At 50.3% G+C, this 25,079-nt stretch overlaps 4 long non-coding RNA genes across 4 annotated transcripts; 3 read left to right on the top strand and 1 right to left on the bottom strand.

The window, feature by feature from the left end:
* The first annotated feature begins 404 nt into the window (after positions 1-404).
* Positions 405-7,587, top strand: LOC121012390 (uncharacterized). The gene is made up of 5 exons (XR_005782081.1): positions 405-862; positions 1,390-1,478; positions 2,054-2,164; positions 6,407-6,481; positions 6,623-7,587. It is a non-coding gene; the product is annotated as an uncharacterized LOC121012390 (long non-coding RNA).
* On the bottom strand, positions 5,732-9,245 carry LOC121012393 (uncharacterized). The gene is made up of 4 exons (XR_005782083.1): positions 8,846-9,245; positions 8,626-8,742; positions 8,041-8,118; positions 5,732-6,056 (listed from the first exon to the last, which is right to left on the bottom strand). It is a non-coding gene; the product is annotated as an uncharacterized LOC121012393 (long non-coding RNA).
* Positions 9,246-9,391: 146 nt separating this feature from the next.
* LOC121012394 (uncharacterized) lies at positions 9,392-25,000 on the top strand. Its single transcript, XR_005782084.1, has 3 exons — positions 9,392-9,670; positions 24,083-24,147; positions 24,255-25,000. It is a non-coding gene; the product is annotated as an uncharacterized LOC121012394 (long non-coding RNA).
* Positions 14,634-18,072, top strand: LOC121012391 (uncharacterized). The gene is made up of 3 exons (XR_005782082.1): positions 14,634-15,146; positions 17,331-17,412; positions 17,624-18,072. It is a non-coding gene; the product is annotated as an uncharacterized LOC121012391 (long non-coding RNA).
* Positions 25,001-25,079: the final 79 nt, after the last annotated feature.

Raw genomic sequence — 25,079 nt, 5'->3', positions numbered from 1 at the left:
TATCCTCATTTTGCACGAAAGGGGCACAATCGGTAACCAACTCAGGAGCCAGGCGCTGTGCCAGGTGATTACACATACCTTGTCTCTGCCTCTCTAATCCTCCCAACAGCCACGCTCGGTCCTACCTCAGGGCCTTTGCCCCTGCTTTCTCCCCTGGCCGAGGAACACTCTTCTTTCAGAGGCCCACAGGGCTAATTCCCCAAAGACCTTCAGGCCTCACAGTAAATGTCGCCTCCCCATAGAGTCCTTCCCTGACCAGCCTACATAAAAAGCACCTTTCTCCATAAGTCTCCACCCCTTACCTTACTTGCTTGCTTTTCCTTTTCCTTCATTACCATATATATATATATATATATATATATATATATCCTGTGTCTGTTTCTCTCCTCTAGAGTTTAAATTTCCAAGGGCAAGGATTTTTGTCTGCTTTATTCCTTGCCAGCTCTCCAATATGCACAAGAATGCCTGACTCAAGACAGAATCCTATAAATATTTGTTCAATGGGTAGAGAAATGATCAATGGATCTCACCGAACATATAAAAAGATGGTCAGGGAGACAAAATTACTCTCCCAAGAGTTACACAGCCGGCAAGGGGTGAGTTGGGATTTGAGTTTGGGTCTGTCCCTTTCCTAGGGACTTTTCCTTCTCCGTAGCACTTATCACCACTTATGTATTATTTCTGGGCCTGTGTTTGGCGTCTCTCTCCTCTCCCACCGGAATGGGGGCTCCAGTGAGAACAGAGTTCATGTGTTTTGCTCATAGTTGTCTCCCCAGCACCCAGACAGCGCTCCCCAGCACCCAGGAAGCAGCTCATAAATATACACTGAGCGACACTTCATTCTCACAAGCAATCCTGCAAAGTATGTTTCCTCTGTGCTATTTTACACATGGGGACATTGAGGCTCAACCAGAGAAGTGATTTGCCTTGCTTAAGGTCAACTGGCTAATGAATAGAGAGCTGGGATTTGAACCCAGGCCTCCTGAGCTCATTGGTCATGGAGAAGGGGACCCCCATTTAACGCTTGCTGGTTCGACCCACCCAAAGGCAACAGCTGCTTGGCCGAAAGCTCCACTCACACCCTACCAGGGAAGGCATTTCCCCCTCAAGGTCAGCAGTGTCAGGGCCGATGTGAAACTCACCCTTAGTGCACAACTCCCCAGTTTTGTCCATTTAAGTGAAAACTTTGATGTTATTTTAACCCAAATCCCCCGCTGACTTCAATGGAAGCTTTGAATCCACGAGGAAGGTCAGACAGTGTTTTTGGAGGTAACATGGGCACCCAATGGAAATCATATTAGCATACTCATTATCATCAGGGCCCTTTGAATGTGTTTTTTAGCTGCTCCCTTAAAGTTGACTTGGTGACAATGGATCCTTTCTGTTCAGGAATCACTGGGCCAGAGTGGAGCTGCGGTCGGCTCCTGTGTGCTTTTCTGTGCTTTTCAAATGATGACAGTGAACCCATGTTGCATAAGGTAATGGAAAGAACACCATCCACCAGGCACCCTGGTGGTGAATGAAGTACATTGTCTGGGTTTGAAAGAAATAACTCTTTAAGTCACTTGTGCTGGGACCCCAGGGATGGGCTCAGGTAACAAAAGGTGTTGCTAAACGGCCTTCCAAGAAAGCTGGCCCCTGTTAACGGGAGGCCCCTGGGCGCAGCAAAAAAAAAAAAAAAAAAAAAAAGTCAGGGATTGGCCTTGGTTGACAAGATGGTTGTTCAACTTGAGAAAATTCCAGAATTGCCTGGGGAGCGTTTACTACACCCAGTGCCCAGCGTCCCCACATCAGACCATTTGGTTCCAAATCCTGGGAAGTGGGGAGACCAGAAGGCATCAAAGGTTTCTAAGTGTCCTCAGATGACTCCGGTAGGCCAAGCGGCAGCTAGTAAGTGGAGCTGAACTGATCTCTTGTCAAACCAGAGGGGAGGGGAAGAGAGAAGTTGTGGGTGGTGACAGTGGAGAGGGAAGGGCGATCGCAAGTCCTCTGGGGATGTGTCCGGGAAGAGGAGCTTCGGAGAAGACACCCTGGTTTTTGTTTCTGCTCTTAGGGAAATGTTCAAACTATGGAAAAGTGCAGAGAATCGTACGACGACCCCACTACCTGGTACCAGCCTCATCAATCAGCAACACGGAGTCCCTCTGGTGTGAGGGGGTTTAAGGTGCATGCTGCAGGCAGGTGGTGAGCCCCAGCTTCCCTGGGAGCCTCCTGGAAAGCCCACGCTGCTCATCAGTGATTCCGTGACAGCAGATCCTTGGCTGGAACACAGAACTCCAGCGCCGAGTTCTTGGGCTGGAACGTGATTTGACAGGAGAGCCAACAGCTGGGACACAGGACTTTTGTATTAAGGTGAAAACAGTTATATTCAAAAAGAAATTGCCACGCATTTGTCCTAATCCCTCCTTGACTTGTCTCCTTGGTTCTCTTGTTTGGGGATAGGGCCTTGGGGCTTACCCCTTAAAAGGATCAAGGAGGTGAGTGAGTAGCCTGGGAACACCTGGAGGGTGACAGCTGGGCCAGGGTGTCTCCAGAAAGTCCTACTTTGTGTGCTCCTTTGTTCTTCCGACAAAGATTCACGGAGCACCTCCTTCATGCCAGGGGTCGTGTTCTAAGTTGTGGGTTCACGCAGCTCACACAGTCGAGTGCAGGAGATGGATGGTCAACAGAAAGGACAATGGGCAGCAAGTCGGACTGTAGCACTCGTGCTACAGAAAAAAAAAAAATAAAGCAGGGAAGTGGACGAGGGCGGCTGGCAATCGTTAGTAAGATGCCCAGGGAAGGACTCTCTGCCAAGGTGACCCAAAGAAGGTGAGGGAGGAGCCAAGAGGGAGGAGCATTCGAGGCAGAGGGAATGGCACATGCAAAGGCCCAGTGGTGGGAACATTCCTTCCAAGAACAGCGAGCACGTTGTGTGGCTGGAGCAGAGGGAGAGTGGGGGACAGGGCTGGCAGGTGATGCCAGGGAGGCAGCCGTAGGAAACCGGTGAGGCCAGAGTGGCAGACCATGAAGGCCTGTAAAGACCTTTGTTTTTCCCACGTGAGAGGGGGAGTAATTGGTGGGTTTTGAGACAAGGGATTGGAAGATCTGGCTTTTGTTTTCATGGGACCCCTCTGGCTGCCGAGCGCAGAACGATTATAGAAGGTGGGTACAGAAACTGGAGAAGGCTACTGTGTTCATCCCAAGGAACAGGGGACCGAGGCCCAGACCGGGGTGGTCGAGGTGAGCAGGTCTCTGGAACCACAGAGGTGGTCGGTTTCTGGAAATGTCTGCCGGGTAGAGCCAACGGGATTTGTTGGCTGAAAGAATGTTGGGGTAGGAGACCAGCAGGGGGGTCAGGACGACGCCAAGGTGTTTAATCTCGGCAACTAGACAGGGAGGTTTGGCATTTCCTGAAATGGAAGTCCTGCAAGGAGGGTTGCTTTGGGGAGGCATGGTGGGAAGTTGTGTTTGGAACAGGTTAAAATCGAGGTGCGTGGGCAACACAAAATGCATATGGACGTATGAGCCTGGGGTGCAGGGGAGCGGCCTGCCCTGGCGTCCCGCCGCCCAGATGGTGTGTGATAGCCTGATCATAGGCAGGGGAGTGGGCCAGGCACAGACCTGGGCCTCTCGTGAGCCAGGCACCGGGCCAGGCTGTGTCTTCTGGCCTCCTCAGGCCAGAGTCACGCCTGGGGCTTACACGGAGGGGGTTACTGCCCCCTCTCCATTGGCCACTTCCCATTATTAGCATTTACCCTGAGGTTGAAGAGGAAGGCTGATCCAGCCTCATTTGGGATGAAAAGGGCTGAAACTCTCAAGTTAACTGGAGCCGCGGGAGGTGTTGTCAAACTACGTGCAGGGATTGGAAGGCAGGAATTCTGAGCGCGCCTCGCAGAAGGTGGTTTAGCCGCCGGGAGACCATTCAGGACCCAGGGCTCAGGACCCAGGACAGAGCTCACTCTCTGCCTCCTAGGCAGCAGGTGTCTGCGGGCCTCCACCTCCCCTTCCGCCTTCCCTCTTCCCTCCTCTCTCCGGAGGTTTGGGCTTCCTCATTAATCCTGCGCCTTCATACGGTCTTGGCACCATCCGACCTGGCCTGGTCTTCCAGCTTTTGTGCATTTGACCCAACTGTCTTCGACCCAAACCCCAACCGGCAGCCCGGAGGGGGTGCCGATTGGTTTGGTTAATGCTGATTGGTTTAGTCGAACCACCCTCAGCTGTGCTGGGTGGAGCTTTTGCCCCAGGCTATATCATTGGTTGCTGGCTAGCCTATCTCTTGTCAGCCTTTGGGTCAGGTGACTTCCCCTGCTCCAATCGGCTGTTGGGGCACTTACGGAAGTGGATACAGACTCTAAGAGCCACCGTGGCAATGGCGATAGTAATAACAGCCGCGTGAGGTATTGATCACGGTGGACTCTGGATCAGGCAGTTTGGGTTCAGGTTCAAACCCTGCCCCTACCACTTACGGTGACCTTGGGCAGCTTTCAACCTAACCGGGCCCCCATCTCCTCCTCTTTAAGTGGAGAATAATAACGTTATCTACGCCTTAGGGTTACGGTGAGGACTACTAAACTAGGCAATGAAACATCTACAGGACATATTTTTTTTTTTAAGTTTTTTTTTTTTCCAACGTTTATTTATTTTTGGGACAGAGAGAGACAGAGCATGAACGGGAGAGGGTCAGAGAGAGAGGGAGACTCAGAATCGGAAACAGGCTCCAGGCTCTGAGCCATCAGCCCAGAGCCCGACGCGGGGCTCGAACTCACGGTCCGCGAGATCGTGACCTGGCTGAAGTCGGACGCTTAACCGACTGCGCCACCCAGGCGCCCCTCTACAGGACATATTTAATTAGGGTTGTATTAAAAAATGTAATTAAAAATGTAATCACCGTTGTCATTACTACTGGTCGGACGGTTCTTCTGCCCTTAAGTGTTTTAAAGGCACGTTCTCACTCAATTCTTCACAAAAATGCCAATGCAAGAGGCTGTGTTTTTAATCCCACCTGACAGACGTGAAAATGGAGGTACAAAGGAGTTATGTGAGTTGTCCAAGGGTCCCTCAGCTAGTGAGGGGTCGAGCCGGGTTTATAACCCAGGTTTGACTGGCCCTTGACTCAGAACCATTGCTCTGAATCATCATGTCTCCTGACGGGCGCATCTATGTGTAACTGCCCACTGTGGCCCACTTCTTCCGTGAGGCTGCGGGTAGGAGCCCCCCCAGAAGGGGCAGCACTCTGCCTGAAACTGCCCCCAGCCCCACCCCAGCTCTCCCTGCCCTCCAAAGAGACAATGCAATCTGCTGAAGTACGTTCTGCACAGGTCACCAGCTCTGATCTGCAAAGGCCATTCCTATCCCTTGTCCTGTGTGGTCCTTAACGCCTGGGTAAATCAGCAGAGCAGGGATTATTCCTCCCATTTAACGGATGCAAAGACTGAGACTCACCAAAAGGGAATCAGGATTTGAACCCAGGTTTGTCCCTTTCCCTTCCTCTATCCTCCCCACGCCCTGCAGGGCAAAACTGAAGGGAATTTGGGAGCCACTGGATGTTGTGGAACTGGGTAAAATTAAGGCGAGAAGAAACTGGGATTAGAGCTGGAAGGCGCCTCCTTGCACTGGGCCCACAGAGGCCAGGAAGTCACTGGGCCTGTATCCTGACCACTGCTTAGCAATGTAGCCAGTTCTACAGTCTCCTACTCATACTCATGGTCCGCAGTTCATTCAGGGTATAAAGAAAGTGGAATGACACGAATTTCTGGTGCCAGCTTAGTTTAATGAAATATGCCCGCTACCCCGGCCAAAGGATCTCAGGAAGGAGGGGGCATCTGCAGGCTCACGGCTTATGTTCACCTCTTCAGGCACTTACATTCCAAGCATGGGCCTTGTCCGTGCTCCAGGGTAATTTCCAATAAATGGTCCCGGGCTGCACATGTGTGGGTGCCTCAGCACCTCCCTGGAATCTGACGGACGAGGATTTGAACCTCCACCTTGCACCTACTCACTGTGTGGCCTGGGGCAAGCCACTTAACCTCTCGGGGCTTCTCTTTCCTCATATATGATCCTTTCTCATTGGGTTACTGTGAGGACAGAGTAAGATATATTCATATGGTGCTTGTTAAAGTGCCTACGCGTTTATTGTTATTTTAGGCATTAAAATCCCCTGGTCCCCCCCACAAAAAACTTCAGAACTTGCTGTTGGCATGGGAATGATTAAAAGATTTGCCTTTTAGGAACATAAAAAAAATAATTAAGAAGGAAAGGTTATTATTTTGGTGACAGCGTGGAGGATGTCACAGGAGGGACAAGAATGGAATTGAAACATGTCCGCTAAGTGTGTGTTTGGCTACTGGTAGCAAAAAAAAAAAATCCAACAGTGTGACAGATTTCTAGTTTTTCCTCAATATCCACTCTCTCCTTTTGTCAACAGAATCCCTAATTTCAGCAGGACATGTGGCAGCCCAGAATGAAGATTACACTTCCCTGCTTTCTTCCCGAATCCTAGGTATGTCCATGTGAGTTCTTACCAGTGAGAAATGTTTTGTGTGGCTTCTAGAAAATGTCTTAAACAGGAGAATAGACATCTCACTCCTCTCTTTCTCTTTGCTGGCTGGAATCTGAAATGTGACGACTGGCTCTCAAACAGCCATGCTGGACCATGTGATGAATTAAAGATGGCTACTGATTCTTTGGTCTTTCTTCCTTCAAGAGGAAGAGTTTGTTTGGACTTCCTCTCCTCTTAAATCTGGGCTGGCCTGTGACTTATTGGACCAACAGAATACAGTGGAAATGATGCTCTGCCAATTCCGGACTTTGGCCCCTAAGGAAACTGGCAGATTCTGCCATGGTCTCTTGGATCCATGGCTGCCAAGGAAAAGGTCCAACCACTCTGCTGGAGAGACCCCCTTGGAGAAGCCCTAAGACCTCACGGAAAGGAATTAGGGACCCGGCTGAGCTCAGCACTGCGGTCTTCCCAAACCATCTTGGTCCTCCAGATGAAACCAATCATCAGCTGAACGCGGCCAAGTGACTAGTCAACGCCCATGGATCGGAAGGACCGCCCAGCTGAGCCCTGGCCGAATTTCAGACCCGCAAAACTGTAGAAAATAATCAACATGATTATTGTTCGGGGAGTGTCTGTTGGGTACCAATACATAACCAGAACAGACCATGAGATAGAAGGTATTTGTTGAGGATGCTGTAACAATTACACCATCTGGAGGTCTGGCCGCCTCCGGATATTTTGTCCTACACGAAAAGTAGACTCTGTTTGTTTAAGCTTTGATGATACCTTGGGTCGTGGCTCATGGCCTCAGTTTCCCCACAATTATTCATTGGAGCATTAACGCCTGCCCTGTTACCTCCTTTTGCATGTAATACAAACAGTGCGTATCCAAAAAGACCATGGGGCGTGCCCAAGTCGTTATGATACATTTCATGTGTCCGTAATCGGATATGAACTTGTCGGGGGGCCAACTGCAATGGGTTTTGGAATCAGATATGTTGGGACTGGAGGCTCAACTCTGCTACTTTCTAATGTGAAAAAATCGGACCAGCCACTGAATCTCTCTGAGCTTTGTTTCCTCATCAATAAAAAACAGACGATGCCTACTTCCCTTGTAGAGTCTGTGTGAGGATTAAATTAAATGAGATGAATCCATCTGTCTGATAAACGCTGAATATCTCCTATGTGCTAGGCCAGACCCACTCCTGATATTGGTGGGGTCTGGGCTCCCCCCCATCCCCCCAAATCTAAATGTTTAGACATTATACATCAAGCTAATATATTGTTTTTAACATGTTCTATCCTTCTCCTCGATGAATGTAAGTAACCTCACAACAACCTGGAAGGCCAGGTTCAGTTTGGAAACCTCAGACCCCCCAGACGTGCAGAATGGTGGCAGTGGCCCTTCCCTTGTCATCCCCAGCCCCAGGCCACACTGTGCAGACCCCACATGCATGTGTGTAGACATCCCATGCCTTTACAAGCTCCCTTCACCCCCATGCTCCACACTGCCCTTTGCCTACCCCCCAGGCCTAGTGTTCTGCTTCCAGAGAACATACCAGCAAGCGGCTTGCACAGGCCCTGAAAGCCAGCTTGGAACCTTTGGATTTCAGGAATCCTGGGAACCCAGAGTATGTCTAGAAAAGAGATAAAGGCTTGGGTGGCTATCTCCCCTTGGCCCTGGGGGGGGGGGGGTCATACACAGCTGGAGGAGGGCCAGAGAGAGGCCCTTTAATGCGTGAGAACAAGGGTGGGGTCCCCTTTGCCTGGATCTAAGGGCCAGGTCAGGCCTATGCTGGTGGGGCTCATCAGCGAATGAAACTGGTAACAACAAGCCACCTGACCCATACCTTCAGTCTGGGCCTCGGTGTCACCTTGTCTATAAAAGGAGGACTTCGCTGATCTCATACCTTGGTCAGAGACCAAGGGCTGGTGAATGTCACCAGCAATCTCTCAGAGGCCAGGAGATCAGAAGGCTAGGGGGCGGGTTTAAGAGCTAAGTGACCAACTTACGCTCCCCCCGCGTCCTCCCTGTGGCAAGAGCCCTCCTCTAGCCTCAGCACTCTCTTTCTGAAGTCATCATCCGTCCTCGCACAGCCACAGTGCGAGTGATTACGCGGCCACACTTGGAGCCCAGCTGTCACCTGCAGTCCGAATCTGGTCTCCACCACGTAGTGGACGCTCGAGGAAATGGGGAAATCGTTCAACTCCTTCAACTTCTCATTTCCCTCCAACAGGCGATTCAGCCTCCATTTTCCCGTCTGTGAAAGGGGGTCATGCTCTCCCTCAGGTTTGCTGTGAGCTTGGGGCCGACACAGGCACGACAGCATTCAGAAGGGAGCCTGGCACAGGCTGTGCACTTACCTGTGCTTCTATTATGTTACCACTTGGTGTTATTTCAAATGATCTTGTCTGTTTTCTCTTTTACTTGTTTACAGTCTTGGAAACACAGACGACCCACAGGCAGCCCTGTCTGCCCCGCTCCCCGCCGCCTCCCGCGCGCGGCGCTCGCAAAGACCGAATTCCAGCCGGCGGCTGGGCCCTGATGCACGCCACCTCCCGGTGCAGATGGGGAAACTGAGGCAGGGGTGTAGCGCCTGGGAGCGAAGGGCCGCAGGGACCAGCCCCGCCGCCCGCCGCCCGCCGCCCGCCGGGCGGGCACAGAGACGCGCTCTGAGCGCGGGTTGCCGCAGCGCGGCGTTTCTGTTCCTGGAGCGTGTGTGTTTCAAGACGCGACCCAAGGGACCGAGGAAAAGAGGTCTCCGTCCCGGTGCACGAACAAAGGCCTGTGCACGCAAACAAGAGCTGCGCGCTTGCTGAAGGGCCTGGTTTGAGGAGTGCAGCGTGCGCCCCGGCCCCCCGCAGCCGCGCGCCCTCCTCGGGCCCGCTGGGGGCGGCGGGGCCGCGGGCGCCGCTGGCGGGGAGCAAGCCGCGGCCGGCTCATCCAGACTATTCTCGGGGAGGGGGCAGGGCGGAGACGCAGGGCGCCTCCCGCTCCTCGCCTGTCCCAAGGGGGCGCGAAGGTCACACGGCCCATCTCCAGGGGAAAGCACCTCCCTGAGGGGTGCGCGCCGGGCACGCAGACGGGACTCGGGAACGCGGCCTCGTGCCCCTTTCCAAAGCTCTTTCGCGGCCACCTCTCCGGTGCAATCCCTCTCGGCGGCCCGCGGAGGCAGGATAAGTTAAGCGGTAAGAGCTGGGAGTCAGGAGCCAGGGAAATCTGGATTCGAACCCAGCTCGCCACTTGCCAGGTGTGCAGCCAGGTGCAAGTTGCTCTGTCCCCTGAAGCCACAGCTTCTGTAGAATGGGGATAAGACAGCCCAGAAGGTCCTTAGGTCAAGGGCACAAATGAATCCCTTCATTCGTTCTTACAAGCCACGTCTTCAGTTCACAGAGGTGGAGCAGGTTCAAGGTTGAAAGGGGCTTTTTCAGGGTCGCGCGGGGAGGTGGGGGGGGGGGGTCAATGGCAAACCCTCCAGATCTCCTGAGTGTAAGGATTGTTGGTCTCGGCAGCCTGAAGGGCGAGTTCTCCGGCAGGTTTTATACAGCTGGGTGCAGGAAGAGGGCAAGGTCATCTCCCTCCGCTCCCCCCCATGCCTCTCGGCCGCGCACCCTCAACCCTGCCCCCCAACTCCTACAGAGGCACAGGCTTCCCCTGGGGACGCTATGGGAACTGACTGGATGATCCAGTGCCTGGAGGGGGTTTGGGGATGAGTTTTGGTCCCAGGTCGAAACCATTTATTTTCTCTATCGTTATTGTTGATATTATTATATTTCATACGTAAAGCCCGAGCCCTTTCGGGAGGAGCCAGCCAGCCTGCTATGCTACTCGGGCCGACCTCCACCTCTCCGCAGTTCCTGCCCGGGAAGGTAGCCTCCTGCTGCCCCCTAGTGGCAGGCGCGGTCGTGGCGGCCTGGCCGGGCTCGCAAACCAGGGAACCGCAGAAACAGGCTTCCCTTAGCGCGTGGTGGAGGCTGTCCGCGGGGAGGGCGGGAGAAAATGCAGCCTGGCTCCCCCGCGGCTCTTTGTAACCCCGCGGATCTGGGGAATCTTGCGAGTGGAGAATAACAGGCCGAAATGGAAAGGCACGGGAGGTTGTTGGGGTTTTTTTCTTTCATTCTGCTTTTATTTATTTTTGAATAGACAACACGTTTCCACGTCTCAAAAGACAAAAAAGATGGTAAAGCGAAAAGGGAGTGTCCCTTCCACGGCTGTTCCCAGCAGCCAGTTCCCCTTCTGAGAGGCGGCGATTGACACCCGCCTTGTGTAGATCCCCCAGCAGAAAGTCTGTGCAAATATAAATATTTCACAGGATGGGTAGCTGCCTCTGTATGCTCCTCGGCATCTCGAAGCTTCACTTAGAAGATGTATCATGGGATTTGTTCCATGGCGATTCGTACGGAGCGGCCTCATTCTTTTGAACAGCTGCATAATATTCCGTGGTACAGATCTCATAATTATTTGATCAGTTTTCCACGCATGAGCCTTTAGGTTGCTCGTAATCTTTTATAATCATATTGTTGCAACAAAATAACCTTGAACACACACCGTTGTGCTCGAGTATGAATGCATCACTTAGCTATTAGCTGTATTAGCTATATAATAAAAAGCTTTTCTTATGGTTCATATAACTCACTTGTGGCCCTGCGGATCTGGGTAGGGCTGAGCTAATTTTGCCTTGCCTCTCTGTGGCTAGAGCAGAGGGCAGGTCTGCAGGTTGTTGTCTAGGAGGAAGGGACTCAATCACATATCTGGTGTTTGGTTGGCTCCTGGCTGGGCTACGAAGGGTGCTTGGGCAATGTCTCAATCCATAGTGCAAGGCTTTGAAACTCCATGACTGGTACCACATTCTGCCCCCATTCTTTCAGCCCAAGCAAGTCACAGGTTAGCCCAGATTCAATGGGGAGATAGAAACCAGCTTTCCAAGGGAAGGGTGGCAAAGTCACATTGCAAAAGGGATGATGCAGGGGACGTGAACTGTTGCGGCCATTGAACAATATGTTTAAATAGTGTTTCTATTTTACAATAGTTAGATTTACAAAAAAGTTGCAAAGCTAACACAGGGAGTTCCTATGTTCCCCCATTGCTAACATCTTATATCACCGTAGGACACTTGTCACCCCTAAAGAACCAATCAGTGATGCATCACCGTTAGCCAAACTCCGTACTCTATTCAGATTTCATTAGTTTTCCTTAATGTCTTGTTTCCATTCCAGGATCCCATCCAGAGTACCATATTACACTTAATCATCTTAGCTCCTTAGGTTTCTCTTTTCTCCCCTTTTCCACATTGTTCCCTGTAAAGGGAAGTCACTGTGCATAGCCCACACTTAAGAGAGGAAGAGTTACTCCCCGCTTCCTTGAGGGGGCAGGGTCTACACAAGGTGTTCGGAACTCTACTGTTACTTGTTTATGTCATGTATCATATCAGCGTGGACTCATGGGTATTTCTTCTTTACTTTGCGTCATCTAACACTATGTTATATGTTTTGTTGCTCACATTTTTCCCGTTTGGGCTAGTAAGATGAGTGGCCCCCGTGCCCTTGTGACATACCCTCATCATTTGTTTTTGGTTTTAATTTTATTTTTGAGCACTTGCTTACTTTCTGGCACTATAACTACCTCCAAGTTCATCTCCTTTGTTTTCGGCCCCAGCCCTACAATCAGCCATTTCTCCACGGAGCCTGTTTCCTTTTACTGGAGAGTGGTATTGCAAATCAGGACCTTGGGGCGCCTGGGTGGCTCAGTCAGTGAAGCGTCCGACTTCGGCTCCGGTCATGGTCTCACAATTCGTGGGCTCGAGACCCAGGTCGGGCTCTCTGCTGACAGCTCAGAGCCTGGCGTCTGCTCTGGATTCTGTCTCTCTCTCTCTCTCTGCCCCTCCCCCCTCACACTCTGTCTCTCAAAAATGAATAAACATTAAAAAAATTTTTTTAAATCAAGGTCTGTACCCTGGGTGTGCTTGTTGTGACTGGAGTCCATTCTCAGTGGGTACTATGTATAATACACACACACACACACACACACACACACACACACACACGTATATACACATAACTGTATTTCTATATCTGTTCATTAGCATCTATATTAAGCGAAACATGACTTCATGCTAATGCCTCCCACTCAACCCCATTCATAGCGTTCATCCTATCTCTCTCCTCTTGCTTATCTAGAATCCCCCACTTCAACAGCGAGACACCTGCTCCCACCATCTGGCGTCCTAATTTATTTAATTGGGCAATTCCAGCACACATGCATGGGAGTTTCGGAATTCTCAACCTGTGCTCCCTTGAGAAATAACTTTACCAACTAGAGTACAGTGCTTATGGACGGACGGTTCCTTGGCCTCTAGTGTTGTCTCCAGATATTCCCAAAGTTGTTTAGGTCGGCACACCTATTGCCCACATCACTCAGTGAGACTATGTCATACGTTTATGATACAGTTAAACTCTTTCTTCAAATCTGCCTGCATTACGATTCGCTTCGATTCTTGTTCGTAAAGGTCTCCGAGTCCTGACAAGTGGATAGTCACGTGCCCACTGCTACAGGGCCAGGCAGGATGGTTTCACGGCTCTAGAATGGTGCTTCACCTAATCGGCTATCCAGCTCTCTTCAAACCTGCGGCAGCCACTGGCCTGTCTTTGCTCTCTATAGTTTTAGCTTTTTGTTAATCATACAAATGGAATCAAACAGTGTATAGCTTTTGAGACGGGCTTCGTTCACTTAGCAAATACGCACTTAAGATGCATCCGTACTGTTGTACGGCTTAACAGCGGCTTCCTTTTGATCATTGAATAGTATTCTATCGTATGGATGGATGTACCACTGTTATCCATTCACTTATGAAAGGAACTCTTAGCCGCTTCCAGCTTTGTTGGGAATATAAGGCTGCTATAAATATGTGTGCGGGCTTTTGTGTGAGCGTAGAATTTCTAATCAGCTGGGTAAACTTCTGAGTCATACGGTGAGTTGAGAAGTAGCTTTGTAAGAAACTGCCAAACTGTCTTCCAAAGTAACTGTGCCATTTTTCACTCCCAGCAGCAACGACTAAGAGTTCCCGCTGCTTCGCATCTACATCTGCACTTGCTTTTGCCAGTTTGGGGGGGAGGGATTTGTCCATTTGAATAGGCGTGTAGTCGTTGTTTACATTTGCACTTTATTTTCATTTGCATTTCCCCGAAAATAAATGAGGCTGGGAATCTTTTTGGAGGCTTGTTTGCCACCTGTGTGTCTTCTTTGCTGAGGTGTCTGTTCATATCTTTTGCCCATTTTAAAATTGGGTTGTTTGTTTCCTTCCTGGTGAGTTTGCGACGTTCTGTGCATATTCTGGATATGATCTTTTATCTGATACGTGATTTGTAAATATTTACTCCCATCCTGTGGCTGGGATCTTTTCATCCTCTTAACAGTGCATTTTACAAGGGCACCTGGGTGGCTCAGTCGGTTAAGCATCCAACTTCGGCTCAGGTCATGATCTTGCCGTTCATGAGTTTGAGCCCCACATAGGGCTCTCTGCTCTCAGCACAGAGCCTACTTCAGATCCTCTGTCTCCCTCTCTCTCTTCCCCTCCCCTGCTCTCTCTCTCTCCCTCTCTCTCAAAATAAATAAAAACATTTATAAACAACAGTGCATTTTACAGAGCAAAGGCTTAACAGGTGTCCAACTTAGCAACTTTTTTCTCTCATGGATTGCATATTTGGTTTTGCATCTAAAAACTCACCACCAGGGGCGCCTGGGTGGCGCAGTCGGTTAAGCGTCCGACTTCAGCTAGGTCACGATCTCGCGGTCCGTGAGTTCGAGCCCCGCGTCGGGCTCTGGGCTGACGGCTCAGAGCCTGGAGCCTGTTTCTGATTCTGTGTCTCCCTCTCTCTCTGCCCCTCCCCCATTCATGCTATGTCTCTCTCTGTCCCAAAAATAAATAAACGTTGAAAAAAAAATTAAAAAAAAATCTTTAAAAACAAAAAACAAAAAACAAAAACTCACCACCAAACCCAGAGTCAAGCAGATTTTCTCCTGTTTTCTTCTAGACTTTTATTGTTTTGTGTTTTGCCTTTAGGTCTGTGATCTGAGTTCACTTTAGTTACTTTTATGTAAAGTCTAAGGTCTATACGAAGGATCTTTTTCTTCTGCATATGGTTCCAGCAGCAGTCAAGAGACTATCTGTTCTCCATATAACTTCAATCTTCTAAAGTGTCGTAAGACTTTTTTTTCTGTGGCCTAACTTATGGAACCCTGGAGAATGTTTTTCCATTAGAATCTTTAACATTATAGTCGCAGGTATTCTAAATTCCCTGTCTGATCATTCCAACATCAGTGTGATATCTGAGTCTGCTTCTGATGTCTGTTTTGTCTCCGAAGTCTGCATTTTTCCTTGCCTTTTGTTCCTTCCCCTGGGGGACGCTGAAGATCCAGATCTGGAGACGGGAAGATCATCCTGGCTTGTCCAGGGTAAGTGCAATCACAGCCATCGTGTAATCACACAGAAGAGGAGAAGGCGATGGGACCATGGAGAAGACAAATAGACTCTCAACCGTAAGCCAGAGAATGGCCTCCGCCGCCAGATGCAAGGAAGCGCTTCTCCTCTAGAGCCCTCAGACGGTGGCAGTCCAGGTGCCATTTTAGCCCAGTGACACTGATTATGGATTTCTGGCCTCCAGGACAGTAAGGAAATAACATTTCTGTTTTTGTTATTTACTTATTTACTTATGAGGGAGAGAGATCCGGCACGAATGGGGGAGGGGGGGCAGAGGGAGAGAGACAGAGAATCTTAAACAGGCAGCACACTCAGCGCAGAGCCTGACCCGGGGCTTGATCGCACGACCCTGGGATCCCGTGTGACCCGAGCCTAAACCAAGAGTCGGCCGGCGCTCATCAGCCTGATCCACCCAGGTGCCCCAAGTTCTGTTGCCTTAAGCCACTGGGTTCGTGGTAATTCGTTACGGCAGCCTCGGGAAACTCACGCAAGCCTGCCTTGTAAATTTTTGTTGAAAGCTGGACACGTTGTATACGATGATAAATACTGAGGACTGGCGCTAATCTTTCTAGGAGCTGAGCTGCACTCAATACTTGTAGCTCTAGGCACAAGTATAGGTTTCAAGTTCCTCTGTGTCCTTGTTCTCTCTTTCTTTTTCATTTCTGGAGCTTCCCTGTGGTTTGCCGTAATTTCAGCCGTCATGCACTATTATGATTCTGGAGCCTTACAGGTGTGATGGTAAAGCTGGGGGGTGGGGGCATCCCTGACCTTCTAATGAAGTTTCAGGCTTTTAGTGGGTTCCTCTTATCTCAGGAGCATGGCCTTTTGGGAGTGTTTCTATTCCTCCTCCCGAGGTAGCGCTCCCCTCCCCCTGCTTCTGGTGTCTTCTCTGGCTAAAACAGCCCAGCCTATTCACTCTGTTGTCTAGGGTATCCCCCCCCCACCACCACCACCTTGAGTGAAACAGGAAGTCTGGAGAGGACTGAGGAGGCACAGAGTTCCTTTTGCCTTAGCTGTGATAAAGTCTCTGAACTGCCTTCTGGCAAAGTCCTATCCACCAGAGCTGAGGGGGAAGGTCCCGGGAGGACTTTACCACGGCCTCTCTTTGCCTCTCCCCGCCAGAGCCACATGGGGAGCTCTCTCAGACCCTCCCCCATTGGAACCTGGTGAGGTTCCTGGAGGAAAAAGCTGCAAAAGTAAGAGGTCTTCCCCACCGCCCGTGACCAGGGTCCCCGGGGACTTCTGTCTCTTATGCTGGTGCCCAAATCGCCTTCAGCAGTTGGAAGCCGGTCTTGGGTGCCGTATCTTTCTGGATGTGCCTGACTGCTCAGATTCTGTGGTCCCAGTGTGCCTCGCAACTTCAGTTCTCGGGTGGATTCAAGAGTAGTCATTGTTTTTCAGCTCACCTAGCTTTTGCTTATGGTTAAGACAGAAGCAATGGCTTTTTAGCACTTTACGTGTCAGACTTGACACCAGAAGCCCCTGTTGTGGCCATTTTTTATATCAACCTACCAATGCAAGTATGAAATTATGAAGGGTCACAAAATCATAGGGCTATAATGTTGGGATCATAAAGACATTGGCACATAGAGTTTTGCAACTGGGGAATCATAAACTCCAAGAATAAAAATTCCCCAGATTGAAAATCACCGTGGGCTCTCCACTGCTTACAGGGTGCTCGTGAAATGATCGTAAATGTGACATAAAATGTTTTTCAGTATGGCCCGCCCCATCCCTGCAGCCTCCTCTCTCACCACCCAAATCCTGTCCCCGCTGCCACTCCCCCCACAAGACGAACTCAATGTCACACTCGGGTCCAGCTTGTGCTTCTGAACTAAGTGAGATTCTCTGATGCACCTGGAACGTTGCCTGCAACTTGGCGATCCCTCGACAGTCATTTGTTATTCTAATGAATGAATACAATTATAAAGCTCTTACCACAGCCCATAGCGCAGGCAAGTATTGTCAGTGGCCAGTCTCTACCGTGCACCTCGAACCTTCACATATAGGGATTTATTCTATTTTCATAGCCTTACGTGGCAGGTACTCTCATTATTCCCCTTTTAAAGATGAGGCACAGAGAGGTGAGCACCTTACCCCAGGTCACCCAGATGGTAAGTGCCAAGGCTGGGATTTGAACTCAGAGGAAGTGCGCCAATGGATTATAATCAGCATGAAGCTTCTGCTATTGTGCTAATGCTAGATGTGTTACATACATACGGGATCTCTACTCTCACGATAACCTTCCATGAAAAGAATGGAGAACCAGAGAGTTTAAGTGGCTTGCCCAGGGTCACACAGCTAGGAAAAGCTGGAACTAAAGTTCAAACCGGGTCTGTTTCCTCTCAAATCCTACCCTTTCCTATTCTCAGCATGGCTCCTGGCTGTCTCTTGAGGGAAGGAAAGCCTTTGCCACCTTGCCAAGCCATCAGACTCCCACTCTTCCTTCGAGACGTAGTTCAAGGGTCCCTTTTGCTGTGATGCTTTCTTGGGCTCTCCCTCACCACCCCAGCCGCCCCAATCTGACCCTTCCTCCTCCAGCCCCCATACCCCTGACCTGTACCCGCTGGTGGTCTTGGGGGAAAGTCAGGGCTCTGCTGAGTGTCCTTGATTAATCCTTTGTGTGACCAACTTAGCCTTGATTTTTTTTTTTTCTCACCTGCAGAACAGGTGCTGAGAAAAGCACCCCCCTCATGGGTCTGGATGAAATATGCACACGCCTTGGCCAAATGCTTACTGAAGCGCAGTGTCATTATATACGACGCTGTATATAATGATCTGCTTAAATGTCTGTCTCCCTCACTTGACTTGAGGGCAGGGACTGATTCTGATCTATCTCTGTGCCTCCGGCACCCAGCGCGGTTACAAGAGCTGTTAAATAAATGTGAAGTAAATGAATGAAAAAGAAATAAACGAGTCTCAGAATTCTAGTCTCATAATTCCACACATAAAATCGAAGACCCTTGCCTCACATGACCGCAAAGACGGGAGGTTCTTGGAGAAGAACTTTCTGAGGCTGTTTATCTTTCTGACTAGCATCCACCGTTAGTAATGCACTTTATGTCGCTGTCCAGTGTGAACACACACACACACGCCTAGACACACATACACACGCACAGAAAGTTTCATGAAACGGCGTTTTTCCTAACTATGTGGGATAAACCCAGACATTTCCTCTTGTCTTCTCTTACATCGTCTCCTATCTTTTCCATTCTTTTATTTGATTAAAAACATTTTTAATGTCTATTTATTTTTGAGAGAGAGAGAGAGAGAGAGAACCAGGTAGGGGCAGAGAGAGAGGGAGACACAGAATCCGAAGCAGGCTCCAGGCTCCGAGCTGTCAGCACAGAGCCCGAAGGGGGGCTCGAACTCACAAACCGTGAGATCATGATCTGAGCTGACACCAAAAGTGGGACGCTTACCCGGCTGAGCCACCCAGGCGCCCCTCGTCTCCTATCTTTTCCATTAAAAAAAAAAAAAAAAAAAAAAAAACCAAAAAATAAAAACTACTGCTTTGGGTCCATTCAACTGATTTCATGTCCCAAGGTCGCATCGTGGCCCATGGTTTGAAAAACCCTTCCCTCGTCCCACGGCTCTGCCAGAACCTCCCTCCAGCATCCGTGACATGCATCCAGCGCCCCTGGTGAAGGGAAGTCCCCCCTCAGAAGGTAAGAGGTTTCACTATTGGACAGCAGCCTTCGATGTTAGAAAGCCCTTCTTCCTCCGAAGGTGAAATTCACCTCCCTGGAACTTCCCCGTTGGCTCCTGTGGGGCTGCGGGTCTCTATGAAGGCGATCGCTCCTCCCCGGGCTTCACTTTCTTCCTCCTGCTCCCACGCACGTGCCCCCCTCCCTAAGTGCACGGAGCCCGCGAGTCCATCATCAAAGCCACTCTTCGGGCCTTGATCTTCACCTGTCATCTCCTGTTACTTGCTTTTATTTTCTTTTGCTTTACGGGAGTGGGGTCACTGGAGTCCATCCATCCAAGTGGTCAAAGTCTTTGGTCCCGGAACAGGGAAGCTGTTGGCACTGTGGGGGATATCAGAGAGTCTGGAGGGGTGGAGAGGGGCCGGCGACGGCAGGGACTCAGGCCCCACAGAGGGGCCCAGCCAGGGTCGCCGGTCCTGAGCGGCCTCCTCTCCTCCCTGTCGCCACCCCGCTGCGGGATGCCTGCAACCTCTGGGGAAGCTCACCTCCTCTCAGCGAGGAGGCCAAGGGCCTGTGGCGGCTCAGGCCACACACCGAACAGGGCCCGGTGCGGGCTGAAAATGCAGAGCCCCTTGTTCAAAAGTGTTCAAAAACGACGCGTTTCAAGCCAGTGTGGGCCCGGCCCAGCTGCAGGGATCTCGTACCCGTGATGCCCACCCTGCCCTTTGTCTGGGGAAGCAGGCTCAGCAGACGTTGTGTGAGGGAGCCCTGGGTGGGGCTGGGACCCCAGACTGCAGGAAATGAACCCGGCTCATGAAAGTTCAGGCAAGGGGGACCTTTGAGGTCACCTGGCCCGAACCCCTCCATATCCAGTTACAGAATCTGAGGCCCAGAGAGATGGCCCGAGGTCATCCTACAAATTGGTTCCAGAGCTGAATCACAAGCCCAGCCCTGGGATCCTTCCCTCTCCCCCCACCCCTGCCGCTCCTCCCCATTTCCAGTCGCCCCTGCCCCGTGCTGTACCGAAACCCGTCACATGCTGACGGCACCTTGCAAATGTCTCTCTCCCCTCTCCGCCGTCTTTTCCCCAAGCTCCAGACTCCACCGCTGCAGTAGCCTCTTGCTTCCTCTCCTACCACCCCCTACGCTTCCTCTCTGACCCTCCTCCCGCCCCACTCCCTGAGCCACCTGAGTGTGAGTTTTTAACTTACAGATCAGGTCCTGTGGCACCTCTGCCCTCAGCCTATCGACGCATACAGATTGCGATCTCCCTCCTTGCCACAGCCCACAAGATCAGGCCCCGTGGCTTCTGCCATGACCGTCTGGCCCCTGCCCTCTGCTCCCACACGGTGACCTTGCTATGGTCCAGCTGCACCCAGCTCAAGCCCACCCTGCATGCCGATTCCTTCTCTAGAGCATTCTTCCCCACGATGGCCCCCCGGCTTCCCTTCATTCAGGTCTCAGCCCCCAGGAGGTTTTCCCCGCGCGGTCCTTCATACCAGTTAACCCCCCCCCCTGAACTGATGGTCCCTATTTGTTCCTTTATTTTCAGGATCCCCTGTAGAACACGGCTTGCCGGAGGGTGGAGACCTGTCTTGCACCCTGCTCGCTTGCATGGTGCCTTGCTGGCCCCCAGCACGTCACTGGCGCCCTACGAAGAGCTGTTGAAGGGATGAACAGACTCATAATGAAATGAATTCATTTAGCAAGCGTATTCGCAGGTTATTCTGGGCCAGGTGTTGTGCCGGGCACAGAGGACTGAGATGTGAAGCAAGCGGACAATGGTGCCTGCCCTCAAGGAGTTGGCTCACCGTCTTGGGGCAACACAGATCTTTGGAGGAGCAGTAGGGCGACAGGGGTGGCTTGGCGACGCCGAGCCTAAGCCGTGTCTAAGAAGATGAGGTGAAGGGGAATGGGAATGGGTCCTCGCAGTTAGGGGGTGGATTTGGGGGACCATCGTCCCTTTTCTGAGGAACTACGAAGGCTCTGTCTCCCGGTTCCTCAGCCCATTAGGCCGGGGCTGGGGTCCGCCCGTATGATGAGCTCCCTTGGGGCCCTCCACCCATAAGACGTGCTTGCACATTGTTTGAGACCCGCTTCCTGCTGCCGCTGGAATCAGGAAGAAGACCGGCGTGGCTCCACTCAGGAAACCCAGCCTCGCCCGGTGGGCATGAGGCCCAGCCTGGGTGAGCCTTGTGGGTACCTTGGCACTCCTCAGACGACCCCCGAAAGGATTCCAATCTCCCACTTCTCCTCAAGTCTTCCAGCTTCACATGACACCCTGCCCATGGCTACCCACCCCCTACAGCCCCAGCCTGGTGTTGCCAGTCCCTCCCTTTCTTGTAGATGGCATGATTGAAGCCTAAGGGCAGAGCAGGGCCCTTGAAGACAAAATCACTTCCTCCGGGAAGCCTTCTGTGCTTTCTCATTAGTAATGCCTCCTCCTTTTCCTTACGCCCAGAGTGCACATCCTCTTGTTTGTTTGTTTGTTTGTTTATCCAAACGTCCATCCATCCAACCAACAAACATTCACTGAGCACTTACTAAGCTCCCAGCACGTGTTCACAGTGGTGACCAAAAACATGGCCGCTGCCTTCACAGAGCTTACAGTCTAAAAAGGGGAATTGTGCGGCTAGTTGCAAATTTAAAAACGAATCACAGGGGCGCCTGGGTGGCTCAGTCGGTTGGGCGTCCGACTTCAGCCAGGTCACGATCTCGCGGTCCGGGAGTTCGAGCCCCGCGTCGGGCTCTGGGCTGGCGGCTCAGAGCCTGGAGCCTGTTTCCGATTCTGTGTCTCCCTCTCTCTCTGCCCCTCCCCCGTTCATGCTCTGTCTGTCTGTCCCAAAAATAAAAATAAAAAAAAACGTTGAAAAAGAAAATTTAAAAATAAAAACGAATCACAGCTGTGATAAATGCTATGCGAAACACGTACCTGAACCTATGTGGTGGTCGGGGGTGGGGGTGGGCGTCAGTGTAGGGACGGCTTTCCCGAGGAAGGAATGTTTCACCCAACGCGACACTGCCCACAATGGCAGCCGGTAGCTGCATGGGGCTACTGAGTACTTGAAATGTGGCCAGTGCCACAAAGGAAATGAAATTAAATGTATATATATATCTTGAAGCAAACATAACGTTATATTAGTTTCAAGTGTGCAATGTAATGATTCGACAATTCCACACGTTACTCAGTGCTCATCATGATAAGTATCCTCTTATCCTCTTTAACGATTTCACCCATCGGATTTCACCCACCTCCCCTCCGGCAACCACCATTTTGTTCTTTGTGTTCAAGAGTCTGGGGTTGGTTGGTTTGTCTTTTTTCCCTTAACTTGTTCATGTGTTTTCTTTCTTCAAGTCCACATACGAGTGAAATCATATCGTATTTGTCTTCCTCTGTCGGATTATTTCACTTAACGCCATACTCTCTAGGCCCGTCCATGTTGTTGCAAATGGCCAGATCTCATGCTGTTTTACAGCTGAGTAACATTCCATTGTGTATATACATTACATAATCTTGGTCTCTTCATCTGTGGATGGATACTTGGGTTATTTCCATATCTTGGCTATTGTAAATAAGGCAATAAATATAAGGGTGCAGTTATCTTTTCAAATTAGTGTTTTCATTTCCTTTGGGTAAATGCCCAATGGTAGAATCACTGGATGATGTGATAGTTCTATTTTTAATCTTTTGAGGAACTCCCGCAGTGTTTTCCACAGTGGCTGCACCAGTTTGCATCCCCACCAACGGCACACAAGGGTTCTTATTCTTCCATATCCTCACAAACACTTGTTATGTCTTGTCCTGTTGATACTAGTCTTGTCCTGTCGATACTAGCTAGCTATTCTGACAGGTGTGAGGTGATACCTCATTTTATTTTGATTCACTTCTCTCTGATGATGAGTGATTTGAGCATCTTTTCAATGTGTCTGTTGGCCATCTGGATGTTTTCTTTGGAAAAAAAATGTTTCCAAACATTTTATTTATTTATTTATTTATTTATTTATTTAAAAAAATTTTTTTTCAAAGTTTATTTATTTTTGGGACAGAGAGAGAGACAGAGCATGAACGGGGGAGGGGCAGAGAGAGAGGGAGACACAGAATCGGAAACAGGCTCCAGGCTCTGAGCCATCAGCCCAGAGCCTGACGCGGGGCTCGAACTCCCGGACCGCAAGATTGTGACCTGGCTGAAGTCGGGCGCCTAACCGACTGCGCCACCCAGGCGCCCCTCCAAACATTTTAAAATCAGAGCGTTTAATGGGGGGCGGGGGGAGGGATTCATATTGAGTTGTAGAAGTTCTTGATATGTTTGGGATGTTAACCCCCTATCGGATATATCATTTGCAAATATCTTCTCCCATTCAGTAGGTTGTCTTGTCATTTTGTTGGTGGTTTCCTTTTCTGCGCAAAAGCTTTTTATTTTGATGTAGCCCCAAGAGTTTACTTCTGCTTCTGTTTCCCTTGCCTCAGGAGACAGATCTGGAAAAATGTTGCTAAGGCTGATGTCCGAGAGATTACTGCCTATGTTTTCTTTAAGGAGTTTCATGATTTCAGGTCTCACATTTAGGTGTTTAATCCATTTGAGTTTATTTTTGTGTATGGTGTAAGAAAGTGGTCCAGTTTCATTCTTGTGCCCGTAGACGTCCAGTTTTCCCAACACCACTTGTTGAAGAGACCGTCTTTTTCCCCTCGCATAGTCTTGCCTCTTTTGTTGTAGATTAATTGACCATATAAGCGTGGATTTATTTCTGGGCTTTCTGTCCTCTTCCATTGATCAATGTGTCTGTTTTTGTGCCAGTACCATACTGTTTTGATTCCTAGAGCTTTGTAGTGTATCTTAAAGTCTGGGATTGTGATACCTCAAGACTGTTTTGGCTATTTGGGGTCGTTGGTGGTTCCATACAAATTTTAGTATTTGTTCTAGTTCTGTGAAAAATGCGGTTGGTGGAGAAACTGAGTTTCTAGTTGTATTTCTTTAAATATTAAAAAAAATTTTTTTTACATTTTTATTTATTTTTGAGAGATGAGAGAGACAGAGCCCAAGTGGGGGAAGGGCAGAGAGAGAATGAGACACAGAATGCAAAGCAGGCTCCAGGCTCTGAGCTGTCAGCACAGAGCCCGATGCGGGGCTCAAACCCACAAATGGTGAGACCATGACTTGAGCTGAAGTCTGACGCTTAACCAACTGAGCCACCCAGGCGCCCCTGATTGTATTTCATTTTAATTAATTTAAATTTAAATTTAAAAACTGAAGCAGTGTAAAAATATGTCTATTATATTAACACAGCTTTATTGCCTTAATAGGGCTACGTTTCACTTTGTTGAAACTTTCAAAGGCTAGAGGAAAAAATCATGTAAAATATCGTAGTATTTTTCTAGTGTTTACATGTGTTAATGATACTATTTCAGATGTTGGGTTAAAATGTGTTAGCTAAAATTAATTTCATGTTTCTTTTTACTTTTTCAACGTGGGTACTAGAAATCTAAAACTCCCTGTGGCTCCTGCTGTATTTCCATGGAGACAGCTGAGCTCAGAGAAGAAAGGTGAGTAGGAGGGGTTAATAGGTAGAAGACTCATCAGAGCTATCAGGATGGGGTCGCGTTTCTCAGGATGGAAACTCACGTTTACTTAGCTTTTGTTTTATGCTCAGGACTTCAGATGTTACATGCATAAGACTCACTCACAGGCAGATATCACTGGCCTCTTGCTACAGATGAGGAAACCGAGGCTCGGGTTTGACCAAGGTCCTGTGGTTGGTGCAACCCCCTCATTGAACAGCCTGAACGTTTCAGGGGCGCCAGCCTGAACCGGTTTGATTTATCTCTTCCCTGCTTCCAGCTTGGCTCTATCATATTTCTTCTGCCGGCCCCTCTGTCTCTTAGGCAGCGCCCACATTTCTGGACACGTGTTGAAAGATGCTCTGCCATAGTTGAACGAATGGATGATCATGGACGAACTGTTTCATCAAACTTTTATGAAAAAGCTCTACTGTGCCAGGCAGGCCCTATTTTATAGCCCAGCCCAACCAGACCGTTTCCAGATGCCAACACTACGTCCAGTGTAGGGACATCACACCTTCCCTCACTACGGCCCGGCACCCCCCCACCTCCACCCCCCCGTCTCTGCTTCGGGATCTGGAAGGCGCGGAGGCAAAGGGGCTCCTTGGTTTCTCCTCCCGCCCGCTGAATCGGGTCCCAGGCGTGGACCTCGTGTGCGTGCATGCGTGGGCGAGCGTGCACGTGTGCATGGTGGCGGGGGACCCACAGCACAGCCCCCTCTGCATGGTCTGCTCCTGCTCTGCAGCCCGCGTCCCCAGACTCCATCCCGCAGCTTCTGGGGCCTTCTTGAGTAGGCTGCTAACCTCATGCTCTAAGCTTGGCCATTGTCCTCCCTGGTGGGGGCCCTGGTGGGGGCGGGGGGCGAGGACTAGGCTCCGCCCCCCCCACCCCCACCCCCCACCCCCCGCCGCCACTCC

The sequence above is a fragment of the Herpailurus yagouaroundi genome, unplaced genomic scaffold, assembly GCF_014898765.1.
Source record: "Herpailurus yagouaroundi ecotype Mexico unplaced genomic scaffold, PumYag 196, whole genome shotgun sequence".
Classification (NCBI taxonomy): domain Eukaryota; kingdom Metazoa; phylum Chordata; class Mammalia; order Carnivora; family Felidae; genus Herpailurus; species Herpailurus yagouaroundi.
Note: the sequence above shows the minus strand (reverse complement) of the source record. Positions and strands in the feature narration are given on the sequence as shown.